The sequence below is a fragment of the Schistocerca gregaria genome, chromosome 2, assembly GCF_023897955.1.
Source record: "Schistocerca gregaria isolate iqSchGreg1 chromosome 2, iqSchGreg1.2, whole genome shotgun sequence".
In the NCBI taxonomy this organism is placed as follows: Eukaryota; Metazoa; Arthropoda; class Insecta; order Orthoptera; family Acrididae; genus Schistocerca; species Schistocerca gregaria.
The window spans coordinates 421,673,629-421,698,263 of NC_064921.1; positions in this window are offsets into that span (position 1 = coordinate 421,673,629).

Sequence of the window (24,635 nt, forward strand, 5' to 3'; positions counted from 1 at the left end):
TGTGGCGTCGAACGTAGTAAGACCTGCATCAAGGCGGCCGGACGTGCCCTGTAAGGGGCCTCCAGGCCGATGACGCCAAACGCTCATTTCCATTTCACAGTCAGGGGACGCGTGTGGATGAGTCTTGTCCTGCTGAAATACGGTAAATACGGTACCGAGATGTGTGTGTGTGTGTGTTTGTGTGTGTGTGTGTGTGTGTGTGTGTGTGTGTGTGTGTGTGTGTGTGTGTGTATGTGTCTGTGTTGTACTCCTGTGAAGTCAGAGCTGCCTGAATCACTAGCAGATGTGACTTTGCGTGACACTCCATTCCTCCCCACATAATGATGGTAGAGAAACAACAGCCCACATTTGCAAAACACAAGCATACTCGCAGCCTGTGAACGTACAAAGTAGCACTGAAGAGTTTTGGCACTGAAGATGGTGCGACGCAGTTTGCCAGCACCCCCAGTGATTCCCAGCTACGCCTTCTGCATAGTTGGGTTAGTAACAGACTATCATACGACTGCGGTTCTGCAACCTGGCTCCTAGTAGTTTCCAATCCACGATGCAGTATGACTGAGATGTTTTAATGAGTCCATTACTTGTTCCTGTATGCACCCGCTGACGTAAAGGGTTTACAATTCAATCTGTGCACAAGTGGACAGATGTCGCCTGGTGAAGTCAGACATGGTCGACCAGAACGTTGGCGATGCCACGTTTTTCCACACTTCCACACTTGCCCGATGCCTTCAACATTCTACCACAGTCATACACAAATGTCGCCTCCCGTCTCTGTATGCTGCATGAGTCGACCAGGTAGACGCATGAAGAGCCAAATTGATGTTTCTCTCAAGTCTGGTCAAGTACTGGGAATATTGCCTAACGCGAGGTAGCTCCATTTTCTGTGGTCCCTCGCAATGCTCACCAACGTCTACATCTACATCATACTCCGCATGACACATAACGGAGTAAGACGGAGGCTACTTCTGGCACCACTGAGTGACCCTCCTTTCCCCGATCTACTCCGAACGGCGCGTGGCTATTATGATTATTGGTAAGCCCCTGCATTAGGTCTAACTTTTCTCGTCGCGGTCATTTCCTGATATGTATGTGGGAGGAAGTAATATGTTGTCAGACTGTTCCCGGGGGGTGCTCACATGAAGGTTGAATAGTAAAACTCTCCTTGAAGCGCAATGTCTGTCTTGTAAGCCTGCTACTGCTGTTTGTTGAGCATCTTCGTAACGCTCTCGCGGTGACTAAATGAACCCCTGACCAAACACGACCCTTCGTTGGATCTTCTCTACCTCTTCCTCCAGTTCTATCTACACTCATGCTCATAATTTAAGGATAATGCTGATACAAGAAGTAACAACGGTCTGGGGGGGGCGGTTTACGGGTTTAAATCACCTCAGGATATGACCAAGCGGTGCATTTGAACTGCGGTTGTCGCACGGTGGCGCTGGCAGTAGTCCACATACGCAGAGGTGGGTTAGTGTATATCAGAGTACGGTGCAGCGAATAAGTGCGCAGACGTTTTCAGACATGCTAATGGTGAGTGTGTGTTAACAAAGGCTCAAAGAACACATGTTGCTGACGTTATGAGGGGTAGAATACTAGGGCGACTGGAGGCTGCTCAGACACAGCAGGTCGTAGCACAGGCCCTCCGTGTGCCACAGAGTGTGAGCTCAAGATTATAGCAACGATTACAGCAGACAGGAAACGCGTCCAGGCCCTATAGTACGGGACTTCCACAGTGTACAACACCACAACAAGACCGATATCTCACCATCAGTGGACGCAGACGGCCACGGAGCACTGAAGGGAGCCTTGCTCGGGATGTTACCGCAGCCACTGGAACAGCCACAGTCTACAGATGACTGAACAGACATTGTTTATTCGCCCGGAAACCTGCAAGGTGAATTCCACTGACACAGGAGAGCCCATAAAGCCTGGTGTCTAGAACACAGTACATGATCATTGGAACAGTGGTCTCAGGTTAAGTTCATGGACAAGTCCAGGTATAGTCCCATCACTGATTCTCGCCGGATTTTCATCTGGCGTGAACCCGGAACCAGATACCAACCCCTTAATGTCCTTGAAAGGGACCTGTATGGAGGTCGTGGTTTGATGGTGTGGGGTGGGATTATGATTGGTGCACGTACAGCCCCGCATGTCTTTGACAGTGCATCGGGACGTCATTTTGCACCAGAATGTCCGCCTTTTCAGGGGTGCAGTGGGTCCCGCCTTCCTCCTGATAGATGATAACGCACGGCCCCACCGAGCTGCCATCGTGGAGGAGTACCTTGAAACAGAAGATATCAGGCGAATGGAGTGGCCTGCCTGTTTTCCAGACCTAAACCCCATCGAGCACGTCTTGAATGCTCTCGGTCGACATATCGCTGCACGTCTTCAAATCCCTAGGACACTTGAGGAGCTCCGACAGGCACTGCTGCAAGAATGAGAGGCTATACCCCAGCAGCTGCTCGACCATCTGATCCAGAGTATGCCAACCCGTTGTGCGGCCTGTGTAACTGTGCATGGTGATGATATCCCATATTGATGTCGGGGTACATGCGCAGGAAACAGTGGCGTTTTGTAGCACATGTGTTTCGGGACGGTTTTCTCAACTCAGCTCTGGGCTTACGGCTATGAGCCCATTACGGAACCGAGATTGTGTGTATCTGAGTAGAGATGTATATATTTGTTGTAATACTTGCCCAGTATTTCTGCTGTCATCATGTTGTTCTTATGGTCTTCAGTCAGAAGACTGGTTTGATGCAGCTCTCCATGACACACTAAGCTGTGCAAACTTCATCTCCGAGTAAATCCTGCAACCTACATCCCTCTGAATCTGTTTACTATATCCATCTCTTCGTCTCCCTCTACGATTTTTACCCCACACGCAACCCACCAGAACTAAATTGGTGATCCCTTGATGTCACAGGATGTGTCCCACCAACTGACACCTTCTTTTGATCAAGTTGGGCCACAAATTTCTGTTCTCTCCAATTCTATTCAGTACCTCCTGATTAGTTAAATGATCTACCTATCTAATCTTCATCATTCTTCTGTAGCACCACATTTCAAAAGCTTCTATTCTTTTCTTGTCTTAACAATTTATCATTCTTGTTTCACTTTAAAACGCCCCATATAAATACTTTCAGAAAGGACTTCCTGACACCTAAATCTTTAGTCGACGTTAGCAAATTTCTCTTCTTCAGACGCGCTGTTCGTGCCATTGCTTGTCTGCATTTTATATCCTCCCTACTTCGACTGTCATCAGTTATTTTGCTTTCCTAATAGCAAAACTCATTTACTACTTTAGGATTCTCATTTCCTAATCTGATCCGCTCAGCATCATCTAATTTAATTCTACTACTTTCCATTATATTCTCTTTTCAATTGTTGTTGTTCCCCTTGTATTTTCATTTGAAGATACTGTCCATTCCGATCAATTTCTCTTCCAAGTCATTTGCCGTCTCTGACAGAATTACAATGTAATCTGCAAACTTCAAAGTTTTTATTTCTTCTCCCTGGATTTTAATTCCTACACAAAAATTTTGTTTTGCTTCCTTTACTGCTTGCTCAACATACAGATTTAATAACATCGGAAATAGGTTACAGCCCTTCATCAGTGACTCTTATAACTGCCCTCTTGTTTCTGTACAAATTGTAAACTACCTTTTGCTCCCCGTGTTTCACCCCTGCCGTCTTTAGAATTTGAGAGTATTCCAGTCAACATTATCAAAAGTTTTCTCTAACTCTACAAATGCTAGAAACGTAGGTTTGCCTTTCCTTAACCTACGTTTTATGGGGAGTCGTAGGGTCAGTATTGCCTCGCGTGTCTCTACATTTCTTCGGAATCCAAACTGATCTTCCCCGAGGTCGCCTTTTACGAGTTGTTCGACTCTTCTGTAAATAATTCGTGTTAGTATTTTGCAGCCATGATTTATTAATCTGATAGTTCAGTAGTTTTAGTACCGGTCAGCACCTGATTTCTCTGTAACTAGGATTATTATATTCTTCTTGAAGTCTGAAGGTGTTTCGCCGGTCTCGTACATCTTGCTCACCAGATGAAAGAGTTTTGTCACGTCTGAGTCACCCAAGACATGTCTTTCAGTGCTTTGTCAAATTATTGACGCAGTATCATATCTGTCTTCTCATCTTCCTCTATGTTTTCTTCCACTTGCATAATATTGCCCTCAAGTGCATCTCCCTTGTACATGCCCTTCATATACTCCTTCTACGTTTCTGCTTTCCATTCTTTGCAGAGGACTGGTTTTCCATCCCAGCTCTTCCAGTTCATACAGGTGATTCTCTTTTCCCCAAAGGTCTCTTTTATTTTCCTGTGGGCAGTATCTATCCTACCCCTAGTGGTATATGCTACTTAATCCTTACACCTGTCCTCCAGTCATTCCTCCTTAGGCATTTTGCTCTTCTTGTCAATCTCATTTTTAGACGTTTGTATTCCCTTTCACCTACTTCATATATTGCATTTTTATATTTTCTCTTTTCAGTGATTAAATTCAACCCAAGGATTTATGCTAGCCTCCGTCTTTTTACCTGCTTGATCCTCTGCTGCTTTCAATATTTCATCTCTCAGAGCTACCCATTCTTCTTCTGCTGTATTCCTGTCCCCTGTTCTTGTCAATCGTTTCCTCATGCTCCCCCTGAAACTCTCTACAACCTCTGGTTCTTTCAGTTTAACCAGGTCATATCTCCTTAAATTCCAGCCTTTTTGCAGCTTCTTTAGTTTTAGTCTGCATTTCATAATCAATAAATTGTAGTCAGAGTCCACAACTGCCGTTGGAAACGTCTTACAATTTAAAATCTGGTTCCTAAATCTCTGTCTAACCATTGTACAATCAATTTGAAACCTTCCGGTGTCTTCAGGTCTCTTCCACGTATACAACCTTCTCTCATGACTCTTAAACCAAGTGTTAGCTATGATTAGATTATGCTCTGTGCAAAATTCTGTCTGGCGGCTTCCTCTTTCAATCCTTTCCCCAGTCCATATTCACATACTACTTATCCTTCTCTTCCTTTTCCCACTATGGAATTCCAGTCCCCATTTAGTATTATATTTTTGGCTCCCTTAACTATCTGAATAATTTCTTTTATCTCATCACACATTTTCTCCACCTTCTCCTCAGCTACAGATCTAGTTGGCATATAAACTTGTACTATAGTGGTGGGTGTGGGCTTCGTGTCAGCCTTGACTACAATAACGCGCTCACTATGATGTTCGTAGTAGCTTATCCGCATTCCTATTTTTTTAATCAGTATTAAACCTACTCTTGCATTACCCCTATCTAAATTTGTATTTATAACGCTGAATTCAGCTGACCAGAAGTCCTGTTCCTCTAGCCGCCGAACTTCACTAATTCTCACTATAACTAAATTTAACCTATCCATTTCCCTTTTTAAATTTTCTAACCTACCTGCTCGATTAAGGGATCTGACATTTCATCCTCCGATCCGTAGAACGGCAGTTTTGTTTCTCCTGATAACGACTTCCTCCTGAGTAGTCCCCGGCCGGAGATCCGTATGGGGCACTATTTTACCTCCGGAATATTTTACTCAAGAGGATGCTATCATCATTTAACCATAGAGTAAAGCTGCATGCCCCCGGGAAAAATTCCGGCTTTCAGCTTTTTGCAGTATCAACACAGCAAAGCTGTTTTGGTTCATGTTACAAGGCCATATCAGCCAATCATCCAGACTGTTGCCACTGTAACTATTGAAAAGGTTGCTGCCCCTCTTCAGGAATCAGACGTTTGTCTGGCTTCTCAACAGATACCTCTCCATTGTGGTTGCACCTACGGTACAGCCTTCGTTCTCGCTGAGGCACGCAAGCCTTCCCACCATCATACGATAAATAAAATATTACTATTCTCTCCAAATTGCTTAACATTTTTACATATTTACATATATTTAGTGAAACCTTATTTGAATAATAATAATGGCATACAACCGTGTGTGACCACAGGCGTCAGGAAGAGAGACGTCCAACGTCGTCACCAGCCATCAGTCTATAGCCAGTGTTGTCGTCGTTACTCGTTACTGAAAACTTTGTTATTAAAAAACTCAGACAACCTACTGATAACTCATGCAGGGACGCCTGCGAAGAGTTCTTGGAATATTAATCATCTATGTTTTCTAATTGGCTGTAATTAGTGCAGGATGATTAACAATCATTGTTCGGCTACAGTTTATTCCACTTTCTTAGATTATGAATATGTAAGAAAATTAAATATAGTTCGCATCCTACACTACAGCACTGTGACTGCTGGTTTCGAAAAGCTTTCTGTGAATTCTGTAGGATTCTGTTGAGTAAGTTCAACTAAGTTTGGACTTAAATTTTTTGGTTGTTGTCAGCTTTCATCCCAGCGACACACATAACTACAAATTCAACACTATCGGCCGTTTTCTATTAAATTTGGGGATAAAACGTTCCCCATCCTCACCCTCACCCCTAAGGACGCTACGTTTGTCTTACTCCTACAGTACACTATTCCAAATAGCAAACCAGTCAAGTTTGCTTCATTTACTCCAAGTGTTCTAGAGTTTCCACCCATTTCGACCCTAAGTATGTCTCAGCCACACACTATTTCCTTTTTTATTCAGATAGGAAGTAATTCTAGTATCATATTTTGGTTCATAGTGCCAATTGTTCCAGAATAGTGTCCGGTTTCACACGTTACTCCGTTGCAATCTATCATAGAAAGGAGAGGTATCTTCCTACCTGAAGGTAATTTTTTTCCTTTGTAGTCGGTGAAGTGTGCACTTGAATATGCTCCAGTTGTTTAAGGACTATGGTGAAACAGTATAGTTTATTTATACAGTCCAATAGACTTTTAGGCCACGATTATCAGTAATATAACGTTCCAAAATGGAGTTGTGTGCAGTATCCAGGGCAATTATCCTTATCAAACATGGTGAATACATAAAACTATGCATAACTACGCTGATAGATAATTCTTTACCAAACTTAAACTTTTAACGAATGCCATGGATCCACATCTTCGTGTTACGACTATGTATTTACAGTAAATATAACGAAATGCTAAAGGATAAGTTACAGAACACGATTTCAGTAGATTCAATTCAAAATTATAAATAGAAGGTGAATCAGCTAAAACTTGCACCGCAGATATTGCAGAAATGGAAAGAGATGTTGACGTGCGGTTTCACAGAATGCATTAGTGGTCAGCGGTTCTAATTGTTAGTCAATCAACAGACTATGATAATATTTATAAAGTGTATTTCTTGTGCAAACATACCGTTTTTCGAGTGGAACACATCTCGTTGACATTAAAAAATTAAACGTAAGGTAATTTAAAATGTCAGTGGTGGTTGTTGCAGGATTCTAGTGCGATTCGCTTACGATATATCGTATTTTGAAAAGTTCCCACACTGATACTCGTACAATAGTGTTGGTAGCATACACTAAAGAAAACGCAAGTGCATTCAATAGTGACCAGTAACGAAACAATTGAGCATCACAGGTTGTGTTCAAAATTACCACGCTTCCAGTCAGATATGGAACCAATGTTAGTCTCATGCTACTACTGCAGCGGAGATGTGCAAGGAGGCAGCAGGAATACGTCTTTACATATCATCGGGCATAAATAGTATATCCTTGTGGATAGCGTCTATCAGCTTTACCCCCAGAAAAAAGTCTACAGGCGTCCAATCCGGCGAAACTGTCGGCCAAGGTACAAGTCCCCTGCCACCAATCCAAGGAGTTGGAAACAATTCGTTAAGAAACGCTGTAGTACTTCGTATACTAAGGGCTGTATAGTCATCATGTTGGTAGCAGAGGTTCCTCCTAGTATGCAAAAAAACGTCTTCTAGCTTCCGTGGAAGATGGTCTCTTAGGAGTCTACGATACTTGTTCTCGTTCAGTGTTCCGTCTATAGAAAGCCGGCCTAAGAGCTGATGGTTCACTATCCCACCCCACATGTCTACGCTCGATGGACGCTGCCGGTCCACCCGATGCAGCCAACAAGTATTGTCAGCTGACAAACACATTAATTCCCATGATTCTGTCATCACTTGTTTCCTTCTGTTACGTTATTTAGGTATTACACCACGACATTCACGTAACTGATTGAAGAGGTTGTCAAATAAATGCCTAGTTGGTTGACGTCAGTTGAGACATCTTGACGTATACACAGAATAAGAATGAACTGCATTCTTCCTACAATCTCCTTACACCATGAGCATGTCGGCTTTTCCTGCATTGGCAAATCCCATGGTCCACTCAAGACATAGTGCTTGGACTGTCACACGCTGACTACAAAGTCGCAATTCACTCAAGGAATACAAAGGCACACTGTAAGCAAACGTAGTTGGAAATTAGTGGCAAATCTTAGGGGACCAAACTGCTGAGGTCATCGGTCCCTAAGCTTACACACTACTTAATCTAACTTAAACTAACTTCCGCTAAGGACAACACACGGAGGATTCAAACCTCCGACGACGGGAAGACGTAATACCATCGTACCTAGCAAATACGAAGGTTGAATGTCAGGCTCATGCGTTGGTGTGGGAGCTTTCCACAATAGGACGTCTTGTAAACAATTCTTGCAGCAAACACCACTGACGCTCTAATTTACCATACTTTTAGTCTGTTAATATCAACAGGCAATTATCCATTTAAAAAGGTGTATGTTCGCACAGAAAACACAGTTTATAACTATTATTACAACCTTTCTAAGTGTTATTACAATCTGTTGATTGACTAACAATTCTAGCTGATGACTACAAACGCACAATGTGAAAACCGACCATCGATAGCACTTTCCATTTCCGCAATATTTTCTCTTGAAGTTTCAGGTAATTCGCCCTGTATATTCGAGAAGACGGATAATTTCCGCGGACAAACAAGTGAGCCGTATCGTACGATTTTTGTTTGTTGCTCTATTTTGTAGCTCCTTTGTTTAAGCTCTCATCCTGAAACCAGCGAAGGATTCAAATACATACACTGTTTGCGGTATACACAATGATAAAAGCTCATGGGCAGATACAAAAATCGGAGTATTGAACTGCAGGCACTCCAATGAATACAGACAGTCGAACACAAAAGTCACACGATAAATCGGGGTGCAGTTTGTACTCGATGTTTCTTAAGTATTCGCCAATGATGTGATGTACGTCTATTGAAATGTCTCCTTTTTCTATTATCCATAACGGTTCTGAGGTAATGGTTGCTAAGGTTTTTACAGTGACAGTGACAGCATTTAGTAGTATTTCTGTCCTACACGTAACTCAACAATCCATTTAGAGAGACAATGCTCTCAGGATCAGAGCGTAAAACATAGTTCATGAAGTTAAAACACTAAGTAATATACCTGCAATTGTCATTGCGACATTCATAAGACAAAATAGGATAAAAACACATTGGATTGTGGGTCTTCGCTTTACATTAAAATAGCCGACATCAGTCAGTCGTCGTCACATCTCATAACGCACACTGCATCAGACCGGGTCCTACTACTCTGCTGTGTCCAAGAGCGCCAAGATGGTGGCGCTTCTGCGGAAATGCGACGGTTGTTGTCAACAGACATGTCCGTGGTATTACTGTATCTACAGCTGTTGGCCTAGTCATAATGCTGTTCTACGGATCATCTATTTTCACTCATTTCCTAAGCATAATATCACAGCCTCTAGCTATCTCGTCAAAGAGGTATTACAAAGTTATAATAATATATCTACTCAAAAATCATTCTACAAAGCCGTTACGAAATCTCATTTCGTTGTCTTTCTTGTGCTTTGTGCTTTTACAATATTACCATACTTCTTTTTATGAATGACGTTCTCCAATACTTCTAACAAATCGAGTTTCCTCCCTGTCTCTTCTAGGGTCTAGATTTCTAAAATATCTTGATGCTTCTAAAACTTCTTCTTTTCCCCTTAGAAGATAGCCAGTTTCGTATTTATGATTTGTTCATAATTATTTAATCAGACTGCATCTTTATGTTTCTTGTGCCTGATTGTATCCCAGGTTGCGCTCTGAATTTTATAAATTTCAGATCTTTGAATCTGTTTTATCCTTCTACTGACATTGTGTTTCAGGTGACACCTGACTAGCTTATGTGTGTAGAATGTTATTTTAACAGTGCACCGTTTAAAAATGATCGTCATCTTTCGAGCGACTGTTCCACAGTACGTCAAAGCACCCATTTTCATTTTATCTCCATTAAGTTTATTCTTTCTGTGCTTATTACCTTTTGCGCAGCAATTTACTAACAATGCTTTGTAAACGTTGTCTGCCTCCATCTTCTTAATTATGTGTATTTCCGTCTCTCTATCCTTCCTACTCGTTGGCATATTTACTGCTCTGTGCTCTTCTTCATAAGGCTGTGAATGGTATGAATCATTATGAATTGTAGCATCAGTTGTCGGTTTTCTATAAACGGTGAATGTGTGCTTAGTGCCCATTTTTAATGTTCAAATAGATGAATAGTAAACTGTTGTCAATTTAGTGCTCCACAGGGAGTTCAATTTTCTGTGGGCGTCGCTGAACGTTTTACTGTTTCGTAAATATCTTCATCGGAACCATCAACAACAAACAACGTATCGTCCACGTAACGCTTTTAATGCACAATTTAACCAATAATGGCTTGTTCAGACCTAAAAACTTTTTCTTGTAGGTCGATGATAAAAATGTCAGCCATAGTCCCTGTAATGCATTACTTTGAATATAAAACTGATGATTAAAACTTTTAATCAGCGGTGAATTACAATGATTTCTATCCTACCTTCTCTTGAAATTTTACTGTATTTAAGGAAATTTCTTCTGTTAAGCTCTATCGTTTCATTAACCTGAACAGTGGAATATGGATTCTTAACATCCAATGAAAGCGAACGGAAAGCACCACTGACTCATTTCTAATAAATTTCGTCTGTCAGTGCCGCAACTAAATAATTGTTCTCATAGACGTGAGTATTTTTTTCAGTCTTGTGTATTTTCTGTCTACCTTATGAACGCCATAATTATTATTGTTTGCAGACTCTTTTAGTATTTTAGCTTAATGAGCTAAGTTTAGAACCTGAGATGAAAGAATTGTCTCTCGAAAGGCATTGTTGAACTGTGTGTAGCACATTACTACCACACATATGTATCATATTTGCACATTCAGCCTATCTATGTTGTGTCTGTACTGTGTGGCCTGATATACCTGTATTTAATTACAGGCGATAGGAACTCTCTTCCTTAGTGAACAGCTGTCAGATTTGGATGTCAGCGTACATGGTTTTCGAAATTCGACGTAAGGTAATAGACGATCATGTGTCAAATCTTAGAAAGGCACATTTCTTGTGGTAGAATGCCTCAAGGTTACCAAATGCGGAAAAGAAGTTTAATCTTACTTTTCAGAGAAAACATTCTGTACAATTTTATTTGGTATATTCCTTCGTCACAGTTCAGTATTCATAGATACACTGATTATGTTAGCAGCAGACGTAACAATAAGATGATATGAAAATATCAAACTCCAATAAACACGGAGATGAAAACTTTACTTTCTGTTTGTCCTTCTAATATTGTGATAACCTTCGATTGTAAATATGTCCAAAGGTTCTTTAGAGGCGGGTTTCTTCTTTCGAAATGTCCAAACCTTAACCATGCTTTGATTCATTTCTGTATTTTGTCACATGAACGGTTGGTTGCAAAAATAGTCAGTAAATTTGGTAGCTTAACTGTCAAGATAAATAGTTCTATTTTCTCTCTTACGTCACTGAACAATGTAACACGTCCCAATGGCGACAACTTCAGCCGCGGGCAGCACGGCAGGGTAGCGATGTTTTTGCCTTTTGTATATTTTAATTCAATATGTTCTGGCCGTTTATAAAATGTACATTACATATCTGTACACTGAATTGTGGTTGTTGTAACTGCCATGTTGTCGTTTGTTCTCTTCCAGGAACGTTATTTAGCTGTTAAATAACTATTTAATACTAAATTTCAATGATTGTTACTTACGTCATTAACGAGATATGTTTCAGATTCAGTTATAGTGTCAGGGGGTTCCATTATAATACTACATTCTTTTCTTGCACATGTATGATTCTGATTTTACATTGATCTCTCATACTTTACAGGTTAATATTTTAAACTGGCTGATAATTTTTATATGACGTGTTAATAACAACATTATTGTCATATAAGTATAAGCAGCTAATTTGTATTACATTTCGCAGACATGCTACTTTAGTTCCACAATATATTATATCTACGTCTGTAAAAATCTTACTGATTTCTCATTACAGGTTCTTTAGTATTAAAATTGTGATGTATTCATTTGCATAATACGTTTCATCATGTAAAGTATCATTTCTTTCTTTCAGAGTGAGATACACTAGTATTTTCTTTCTTTCAGAGTGAGATACACTAGTATTTGTTTCTGATCATCGCAGTGACTTTTCATTTTTAACTGTACTAGAATATTGTTTTCATGGTTGAACGTGATATGAAAGCTTTGCGCTAGAACGTTTACGGGCTATTCTTGTGACTTTAGTAAGACAATAAAAAAAAGAAATAATGTATATAATGTATTAATGTCTCTCTTGAAACGAAGGAACGCAATTTTCTTTGGCCAATAGGAAAACCTATACGATAGATTTAATAATTATCGGCAATGCACCGCAACTTTTGAAAGGACGCCGAGCCGAAAAATGCATTTTAGTTCTTCATGGTATTAGACATCCACATACAGTATTAAAACCGTAAGGTACAAGGCAGTTTCGAATGGTTGTGTCAGCTTGTAAACAATAAGAACATACTCGTATTTACGCGTATAACTGCAGGAACGAATACCTGATTGTAAGAATCAGTACATATGCAGTTGCTCAGCGCAGTACCCATTTACCGCATATTCCTGCATCTACCTGCTCGATAATGACACATATCGACACTGTCGCCATGAACTAATTTGCTACGAAGTAACTCTCGGCACAAAAAAAAATGGTTTGTCACGAATGAGCTGACAGGAGTGACACTGCCATTCTTATAGTGTATGCTGAGCAAGCTAGATGCCCTGAATGCCGAAGAGTTAATCCGACCATTAACACAGTAAGCGGAGAGACCTTTTAACGTGCAGTGGAGAATTGCCAAGAGTGTTTAGCAACACAACAGAGAAACAGCTGGACATAAGGCCTGTGGTCGTATTAACGCCTAATTCCTGTGAAAGTATTCGCATAACCTGCATTTTTTAGGGTTACGTTTGCAGTGTGTACCAGAACAACAGCAACACAGTGGCTTTAAGAGATCTGCAACAAGCAGATTCTCTCGAAGCTCGCGTTAATTCTAAAACGTAGAGTCCATTGTAGTCGGTGGCATTGCACGGCAAAAAGATTCACTGCGTGTATGCTGACTCTCAAAAAACTATTGTTATGTTTTATTGAAGCACATAATACAACGGGATACTGTGTTGCTCTCGATCGATCAACCCATCTTGGAAAAGATCCTGCCTTTTTCCTACGTTATCTTCTCCAACTCTGTTCAGCTTCTACGTCTCAAGACATCCAGTTTTTGTGATAATCAGTCTGCTAATACGCACATTTACGCTTATATCTCGCTACTTCCGCTTCTTTTAACACATTCTACATATCTTCTGCGGTCGCAGGCTAAACATTGTATACTCTTATCTAAGTGCGCAGTGTTCCCCTATGGCAGCGGTATGGTAACAGTCAGTTTTAATTCGTGAATTCCTGTTGTGCTTTGTGACTCATTCAGTTTTTATTGAAACAAAACATATAACGCAAAATATTAAAGGCCATCGCAGAGCCCATTTACGAAAGAAGTCAGCACTTGTAATTGGGGAATATTTAACATCGTTAATGAAATATCTGAGGCGCAGATATTGAGGATTATTCAAAATTAGCTGTACACTTTCAAGTATATGGAATAATGTTAGTATTAAGATTAGATACTATATGGTTATAAATATCGAAACAGCAACTCAAGAAGTTTTGTTTGTTATGTTCACAAACGTCAAAAGTGTGAACCGTTAGTGACACGTCACAACTACAGTCTATAGCTGAATTCAGCTCACACTCGCCCTGATGTGTCCACTACCCCGATGCGTTCTCATGGGGAAATTGAAGTGTGAAAGAAGTGTCTCTAATGTAATCCCACAGGTAAAAATCACACAGTGTCAGCTACAGAGAATGTGGGGGCCATACCAGCAACTGGAGATTGCAAGCATATGCACAACTGATCCATCAACTTAGTGGCTCAGTCCCAAAGGACTCACGAACGTCGTTGCGGAAGTACGGTGGAGCGCCATCCTGTTGAAAACTGAAATTACCACTGTCCTCTTGCAACTGCGCCATGAACTACGCAAAATGCCTTCTCTTTTGTTCTGGCAGCCATGTTTATGGAGAACACTATAACAAAAAAAAAAAAATCCTGTGTTTCTGTTTCCATACATACAGGGTGTAACGGGCGTAAGTGGAGATTTTTTTATATGTGGTACCTTAATATGTGCACACGTCAGTGGGTGGTTTGTTTTTTTCTCTCCATCAAATAGTCTTCCCACAAACATGTCATATAATTTACTTCCTGATGTTTTGTGCACTGTCGTAGATGCACCACCCCCGTCAGTATATATTACAAATCACTCATCGACTACCTTCAATTCCTGATATGCTACCCCGTGTTAAATAAGCATTAATGGCTTGCACTTGCCACATGTACTACCCGACCTACAAACATACGACTTGTAATAACTATAATTATTAGTCATCAAATGACGTAAATATTGATGTAATATTGTTGAGCGTACCGTCCTCAGCCACAAACAGAAAGATCTGCAGTTATACCAGCTACACCCCGTATATCACATAATACTTTAACTCAACACAAACGTATTTACAATCATTTGAAGGTGCCTAGGTAATTTTCAATGACCCTCGTATTTCTGATCTGTTGGAGCCAATTTTTTTTAATTTTTTTTTTACATCCCGCATATATGCTCCCCTGTATAGTTTTAGCAATCTTTTAAATCTCTTCAGTGACGGTTCAACAATACTCAGTCGTGCGAAATAATTTTATTGTATGATTTGGGCGGCAACGATTTTATCGCAATTTTTTCTGGTGCTTCCTCAGCGTAGTAATTAATGGGGTGTGTTTCGGGTTCTGACCTGACGATTCCATTTTGCACACACTGTTTCAGATGTTCTGCCACCCGCCTTTGCAGGAACTTCGAGTGGGCAGAGCAAGCACGTTAGACGCTGCTCGAAATATCTGCAGAGGACGACTGGCAGAACCGCCGAAATAGCGTGTGAAAAAGTGGAATAGTGTAAGACGAAGAAACCCATCCATTCTATTTTTACTTTATTCTTATTTGGCGAGGGGAACGAGGGTGGATGTTGGGGGGGGGGGGGGTACTCTAGTAACGGTACAATATTACGAGAATGTCAACGAAAAAATGTAAAACCGATATCCAATAACTTAAAACATTGATTTGAATTAAGATAAAGATGACTTTGCAACAACGAATTAAAAGTGAAATGTTACGGCAGGTTGAAGACTTGTTGTACATCGGAACAAAAGTTTGGGCAATTTGGAGAGTGCAAACGGTAAGATAAAATAATTTGGAAAAGAGTGATCTGTTGTATCTAGTAAGATACACAGCTGTTTGGACGAATTAAGTGGTCTCAAAGTAACACTTGGTTCCTGCAACGTAGGGCCAGAATTTGGAGAGAGAGTAATTGTACTTTAGAGAAGTACGTTTAACATACAAAAGGCTTCTACTGCTATTGAAGATGATAAAAGAAACACTTATTTACTTTGGGGAACTGTAGGGAATCTATTGGTTTTCCGCTGGTTGACAATAAGGCTGGGAAGTGGTGATATTTATACGTTATAAAGAATTCGTTTTATGAAGGGTAAGAAGTGGGTTGCTTATGCAGATTATGTAGTTTAAAGTTTTGGAAAGATTTTTAGATTTGTTTTTGTGGTACTTACATTCCTCTTGGGCAACAGCCTTGCCGCAGTGGATATGCCGGTTCCCGTGAGATCATCGAAGTTAAGCGCTGTTGGGCGTGGCCGGCACTTTGATGGATGACCGTCCAGTCGTCATGTGCTGTTGCCATTTTTCGGGGTGCACTCAGCCTCGTGATGCCAACTGAGGAGCTACTGGACCGAATAGTAGTGGTTTTGGTCAAGAATACCATCATAACGACCGGGAGAGCGGTGTGCTGACCCCACGCCCTCCTATCCGCATCCTCGTCTGAGGATGACACGGCGATCGGATGGACCCGGTAGGCCACTCGTGGCCTGAAGATGGAGTGCTTTTACATTCATCTTACTTTGCAAGGGCTCTCAACTATCAAATTGCCACTCTTTCGCCGCTGCATTATATAACTAGAAAATATTCACAGCATGAAGTAAGTGATGTATATATTTTATTGAGAGTGTGATTTGATAAAGGCTCCTGTCAACCGTGGATACGGATTAGGATGTTGGAAGTACGGGCGAGGATGTTATGCGAAAACCGATGTGGGTATATGAGAGAAGGGAATGACCGGTAGAATAGGGTATTAAGGTAAGGAAAGCGTTGATTGCGACCTTCATTTGGGATGCAGTGAGATGGGAAGAGTCGATTACGAGTGGAAAAAATGATAAGGGGTGTGTTCAGTTTCGCGGCTGATTACGGTCTAAAAGGTAATGGAGAGTTTGGAACGAAGGGAAGGTGCAATTCGTTGACAGCAACAGCCAATGTTCTCGAGAATGGGGGGTTGCACTCAAGCTTACAACAGATGTAAGAAAAGTAGAATTTTTCTCAGTGTGTGAGGAAGTGGGGTGAATTTAACAGCTTGTACAAAATACGAGTGGCAGAGAGCCCTTAGATACAAAAAGCGAGGCGAGGGGCATGCCGTTGGATGACTTGGAGAGGGCGCTTAAACTTGGGAATAATGAATGTTCGTTTCACAGCGGCATACTTAAGGCTAGAACGGATAAGAGTTTTATATGTATGGATGATGATCGATGGGGTTTAATGTTGATGGCCTGAAGGTTAGTCGTTTAAGTAGTTTCAGTCTATTGTGGCCATCGTCTTCAGAAAGTTACTTTTTAATGGAGTACAAGACTAAAATATATTAGTGTTTAGTTTGATTGAGAGCAAACCATTCTTTCTGAAAGTCAATCTGGTTACTGCCCTAAAATACATTCCCAGACATTAAATATGACCCGTTAATAACGTAGTCTGGCCCTAATGGCGACGTTTCACATATAACAAAACTTGCACAAAGGCAACGAAATGGATGAGTTGCTTTGAAGTAATACAGACAAATTTTAGATCATGATGTTGCCTGCCAACATCGTGCTATACGTTTCACCTGAATTAAATTGTGCCTTGTAGGTTCAGTTTGTGCCGAACAAATGCGTTTGTTAGTTGTGGCCTACATATCTTAATAATCTCTAGAACTATAATCTCGTATGGTGGAAGAGATAATTTCTGATCCGTCTGCATCCGCTTATATCGAAGTACTGCGTTATATGTCTTACCCGTAGTGCCGTAAAATGTTTACGGAAGGTGATTGCAGGCGCTGTCTATTTATGCTCCGTTAGCCCTTAATTAACCACCTCCGTAGCTGAACTCGCTAAAGGATCGCTGTGCGTTCGACCCGGAGGTATGCCGACTAGAATCCAGGTGATAGAAAAAATTGTCACTGCCAGTATTTGGCCGGCAGGGGAGGTTAGGTAGTGGCGTAAGGTTCCTGATCACCAGTCTTTGCATCAATGCCCTGGATCAAATTCCAAACCTCTCCTCAGCGTCTCATGAATTGACGGTGATCCGACCGTCGGATGTGGAAGATAAGCTGGGCGGCCCCATTGGTGCTTTCCGACAGTAGTAGTCTCTGTTCCAACACCGGGTTTCACACTATCCCTTCTCTCATCATCTCCAACGCTTACATGACACTACACTAAACAGACACACCCATTACAGCCACCTACACTTCATAGTTACACTTACGCGCACAATTATCATACTTCGCGAAGTAAAGGGGCATGAGTGGGCGAAGGATAAGAAGAAACGTTTCCAATTAGGAGGCTGAACTCGCCCTTTTGGGTCTCCCAGCCATTCATGCCATACGCATTTACTTTTTTCCCCTGAGTAAAATGCAAAGGAAGTGACTGAGAGACGTTTCTATAGAGAAAATCGTTAGTGTCCACAGATAGACATCTGGGACAGTGGTGGTTCTTGTGCAAGGTGATAAATTCCCGCTGAACAAACGTATGAAAGATGTTTGTAGAGATAACACCTGCATAACATTATCTCTCGTCGTTAAATACGAAGTATCAGATCAAACCATTTAGTAACCCCGACGGACATCATAGCACAAAGAAAATTCAGGATAATGCCACAACCTATTTAAATATGATCTTAAGTGTGAGAGAAACTGTTTGTAAATCATTTGAATTCACGATGGTTAAATCAGGAACTCAAACAGATCACCACGCGATATGGTCATGCTAGAAGAGAGAACAAAGGCATAACTCTCTCCACGGAAAGTTCGGACGCAAAATACGAGAAGAAAGGCCCAAAGTTCTACGTAACTTTAAAGTATACGTAAGTTCAAACCACGTAAATGCAACCCGAACACACGTCGCTGGGTTCAATTCCACCGTCTTGTAAACAGTCGTCGGAGTGAAAATGTATTTCTAAAGTACAAGGCAAATTTCCAAATCATGGCCCTTCGATGTAATGCCAGGAATAAGGGTGCCTTTTGCATGGCTTCACAGACAGAAATATAAGTTACACGCCCTCTGCTCTGATTATCCGGCATCGATCAAACTTTTCACATGCCCCTAATAGATTCATAGCCACTCCAAGCGAAACGAACCTTGCTAGCAGACATAATCAGCTGGAATGAAATGATAATAAATCAAGACCTTAATCTGTCGACAGGCGTTGAGATGCATCAACGGGGACAGTTGAAAATGTGTGCCCCGACCGGGGCTCGAACCCGAGGTCTCCTACTTACATGGCAGACGCTCTATCCATATGTGCCACCCAGGGCACAGAGAATGGAGCGACTGCAGGGACTTATCCCTTGCAGCGCTGCTTCAGACATTAGTAGAGTCCATGCAACGTCGTGTTGCGGCACTTCCGCAAGCTCGCGGGGGCCCTGCACGATATTAGGCAGGTGTACCGGTTTCTTTGGCTCTTCAGTGTAAAATTTGATGAGAAAAAAAATTAAGAAAATTAAGAATATTTATTATGTAACAATGAGTCAATGGATGAAAAAATGGGGGGGGGGGGGGGGGAAGAAATGGCTTTAAATATTTATGTTATTTACACTTTCAGTACGAACTTTGTTGTAGAACCCCTTATTTACGTGTGGTAATAAAAATTCATGTAGACAGAATTAAGCACATTTAAAATTACGTGAACCTTAGCAACCTTCTCGTGCTGATAAATTCAAACTAACTGATTAATAATTTTTATTTGAAACTTATTTAAATTAATTATTTCTTTATTTCGGCCTTGGCACACATTTTCTACATGCAGTGGGTTTTTAAATATTTACTGAATTCTTTCCCGGCGTTAGCTATGGAACACAAGACTGTTTCTGTTAGCATTAAATGGTTAAATATTGCCAAGCCGACCTGAACGTTTGATTATCATTGACAAAACACACTTCACTATACGTTTAAGTTATTTGCTTTAGAAATGGAAAGAACCAACAGATTAACAACTTCAACGTTAATTATCCGCCTATGAATGCACAAATGTAAAACCAGTAATAAATTCAGTCAGCCTCAGGATCGCTGTAAAAGAAAAATATTTCCTAATTCACTGCTAATTTTACCTGCTCCCGATTTACGGGTTTGGTTAATTTTATAGCGGAACAATTTTTTAAATGTGCCGCCGCTGCAAATCGTTCGGTCGCGGCACAGCCCAGCAACACCAACGATAATCGCTAAAAGTGCTGAAAATTCTTTAAAGAAATATTATAGATGACATGGGCAAGCTAATTTACATTAGTAATACACGATTTTGATAAATTATGATGTATTTAGACCATAGCAATAATCAAAATTACACACCTTGATGATTTCTCCTCTAATAGCGGCTAAAGATAGATACAGACAAACGAAGTCTACTCATTCATATAATGATACGTCACAGGTTCCTCTCTTTCTCAGCTCTAGAGGAAGAAGATAAAGAATGCACATTATGTAGTGCTTTTTATATTATTGCTGATTGTGAATATCTCTTTGTAATCTTACGTTTTTTTTCCCTCTGTGGCTATAATTTTTTCAACGCAGATATTAGCATATTTCGTAATTACGATTATAGAAATATTACAATCGTAAATACATCGAGAATATTATTACAGAAAATATTACAATAATAACCAACTCCTTTACACAAAATTAAATAACATTTTTTGTTAAACAATTACAGTACATTAGAATTGCTTCATAGCAGCGTACATAGTACAATTAAATGTCATTTCACTTTATTAATATTGCGTGTGCTGCCAGGGAACGTTACAAAAAGATGGGTGAATGATGATACGAAGGATCCTTGGTGCACTTGCACAGTTGGTGAGTGTTACTGATTATTAAATGGCATTAATGTTTTGTCGGAAAGGATGTAGTAAGGGGGATGTAACTGATTGGAAACATTAACCAATGGCAGACACTGTCGTTGAATTTTTTATGTCTTAGGAGAGGAAGATGGCGTTTTTTGTTGCGATATGAATAGATCATCGGCAGAGAAGCTTCAGTGGGTCAACAATAGGTGACAGGAAGTCCGAGGTGCTTGTGATTGCTTTTGGAGTGGATGACCTAGCTGGACATGAAGCTAACGAGTCGATAGAAATGTTTTCAGTAGGCTTGTTACGTTTCAAGTTGCTGATATGTTATGATTTCATCCACTGCTCAGAAGAAAAACGGTTTTAAAATATGGCGTTCTTCAGGTTTGGCAAGCTTTCTGGGAGGGAGAGAGCTAATTCTTCAAAGTGGTACTAAATAACTGTGTGGTGATTGGTAGCTGTATCGTTTCTTTGCAGTAGTGATCTTTACAAAGTGTGCTATGACTGACGTGTTTAAATTAGTTCGAGGTCTGGGGTACACGATTTATGCTGTTTATGACGCTAATTCTGACAGTCTACTGAAACGAAGCAGACGTCGTTTACCACAAACGAAGACGGGAAACGCTTCTGAAGAATTCATGCTACCTATCAAAAAGACGCGTTCTTTTAAGTGGATTGCATTTTATTTCCCGCCTGGAAATTACTGTCTTGGTGCATTCGTTTGAGGCGTTAGATCATAACTCAATTACATTGGGGAGAAACCTAGTCTGCCATCTGTCTGAGAAACATGTAAAGCATGCTCTGTACGCCCACCAGCTACCTTCACTGGCTGCTTACCGGATACTGGTTGATGAATGAGGAGGCTCATCAGTATCATTTCAAATAGTGTAGCAACTGACTGAGAAGAAAACAAGTCCTATGAGAGTTACAAAAGACTTCTGAAAAGCCGTTCTATAAATAAAGTTCGTATACAGAATATGGGCTGTGTTGCGCGTCTGGCAACAATAAATTTCATATTACTGTATTTTGTAACAAACAAGTAACTTCTCTACTTTAGAAATGTTTATTTCCAGATTTTTTCGGGATTGGATGTGTTTTCATTCTCAGTGGAACTATCTCGTGTTTCGTATATATCCAAGAAAACCTTCTTCCTGTTTGTAAATGCGTTTATTTTTGCAGTCTCAGTGGCTGTAATCGGACGGAACAATAAGCGAGTGTCTTGCTGCAGGAAGTCAGAAACGAACATCCGACATAAATTTTATGAATTTATGTTTTCCCAAGAATGTAATGTTGAAGTAGGATGAACTGAGTTTAGCCATTGGGACAGACGCCCGCAGTTTTGTAAAGCGTCAAACAAAAATCCACTTACAAGAACTCAGCTTTTTGATTGAAATAGCGTGAATTCTTCACAAAAGTTTCCTATCTTCGTCTGTGGTAAACATTATCTGCTTCATTCCAGTATATCTTCAGAAGCAGCGCCAACTATCACATCTTCTAAGTGTAGCCACTCTTTCTAAAGCACCCATGATAACTCTGTTCGTGGAAACAAATTTAAAGAATATGAGGAGAAGAACTGCAGTTAAGATAAGAGCGGCTTGCAAGAGAAGTTCGGCATTACCAGAGAACGACTTACCACTGTAAGTTACGGTTACTGTTAAAGTTACTTCTATCGCCGGCGTCACAGGACGATTCGTTATCGTGTTAGCTTCTGTTAGCAAGTGCGTCTGATCAAGTCGAGGGACAGTCTGCGTATCCCTTATGATGCCAAATTCTGTAGCATCTTAGGGAATAAAAATGTAGATCTAGTGTATCACATAGGAACTGGTTCTTGGCGACCAACTTCAGATTTCGCAGCGTCCTTCGATTTATTTTGTTTTTCATAGGATTTAGAAAACAGCCAGAACACTGAGCTGCAATGCAATGATCTCACGAATGTGTCCCTATTAAGTTGCAGTACGCTAAAATGGTCTGTACTTATGGAGGTATTCACGCTTCCAAGGTGTTCACGCTTGATGTTTATGTGTGGAGCGACCAGCTAGATCTTCCACTTACCATCTAAAGAATATTTTAGATAGCATGAATTCTTCACAAACGTTTCCTGTCTTCGTCTGTATGACTTCGCAGTTTTCCTTCCAGCGTAGGGAGCAGCTTTGGCATTCAGATTTCTCTATGACGCTCATAAATGACATCCCTCTTCTCAAGCTCTGACGTATTGCTCCATATTGAAGTCACTTTCCCTATACGAAACTAACTGACCAGCTTTGTACAGTTCAGCATTGTTAAAAATTCTCATTGAAAACAATCTGCCTATGTTCCAGTCTTCTTATAAAAGAGTAAAATGTATCGACGTTTCAGCCGAGTTTCAACGGCCTTACTCACAGCAAGGACTGATTAGCTGGGGCCTGGGTTCTTCAGTGTCCTGGCGGTGTGTCTAGACGACCGACGTCACAGTTACCAGATTGGTTCAAAAATGGCTCTGAGCACTATGGGACTTAAACTGCTGAGGTCATCAGTCCCCTAGAAATTAGAACTACTTAAACCTAACTACCATGCCCGAGGTAGGATTCAAACCTGCTTACCAGATAGTATTGGCCCTAAAATAACACTGGTTGGTATAAGGAGAGAGCGAAGGAAATGTCGCCGACTGTCTGTGATTTGCACGGCTTGTTGGCAACTGGTAGCCGGCCACAAATCAGCGACAAGCTAGTGGGAGCCGTGTTTTCCTGCCGTTAGTAGCGGAAAGGCGACGCCGGTTGTGGATGCTCTGTTTGTTTAGTCAGTCGCGGCAACGTCTGGTGAGGCCGATGTAGCCCATCGTATAGGGGAGCCTGTAGCCGTCTTGTCTGTCGATGATGAGAGGCTACTTCTAGATTCCGATTGCCTCTCTTATTTTTCCTGTACACATCCAAGGATGTCTTGCCAGTGTTCCTGCTTCTTGCAACTTAATAGCCGCCCATAGTCACGGTGGTGTCCCAGTAGTGCTAATGTGTTGTGTTGCACAACCGACCTCAGCGCTCGTGCTATGCTACGTGCTTACTTACAAGAGTTGCGGTTTCCCGGTGTAGAGGGTATCACGCTTTCGTATCTTGTATACACTTGCGGCGTTGAGAGCTCTTACTGCTTCCTTAACGAACGCTATTGAATCCTGCATCCTGCGGCCACTCCGGTACACTGGACTGATACCTCCTCGGTAAAGCACCTTCTCTACTCCATCACTGACGTCCTTGATAAAGATAAGCACGTCACCTCCGGATGTTCCTTTAATTTTATTTTGTGTATCTGAGTTCCCACAGAACTTAATAGTTCGTATTGTTTTATTGTCGTATCCGTTGGCTAGGACAGTGTTGCGCAGACCTTTCAAATCTTCTTTTATATTGTTTTCATCACTGATGCGATGGGTCGAGCGGTCAACGAGTGTAGAATAGAGCTTTTCTTAGGCGGAAGAAATGACAGTCAGAGCGTAGGTAACGGCTAGTGTGGGTATGTTTCCAGTAAACCCGAGCACGAAATGGGATCGAACCATTATTTTATTGTTCTATTGTGAAATGAATATTCTTATGCATGCTGTTAATATGCTGATGGAAATTATGCATCTCTGTTTCCCCATGTGACCAAATGACGAATTATCAGTGTCAATAAAATCCGCCAACTGCCGTATATTTTAAGATATTTTATTTTATTTTGAAGGCAACCGGTTTCGGCATTTCATTTTGACATCTTCAGGCCACATACGCTTGCATCCAAATAAATTAACTTTTAGTATAGCACTATAAATCACTGGATATCGTGAAGTGCTATCTTTAGACAACTGCTTCGTTTAATCACGTAAATGGTACATTTAGAATTACCGCTTTGGCCATTGCCATCTTCAGATAAGTTCCAAATAGAAAAACAATGGAGTGACAAACTAAGTTCAATTACCTGAAACGAAATTTACAACAAGCCTAGTGATACATAAAAAATAATAACTTTAACACGATTAACAGCTATACGTACCACCCATATATACCCCAAAGTATTCTGATCTATGTGTTAAGGTCAAAATCTATATAATTAGGTACATAGGTGAAGGCCTAGATACGTCGTGTATTTATGCA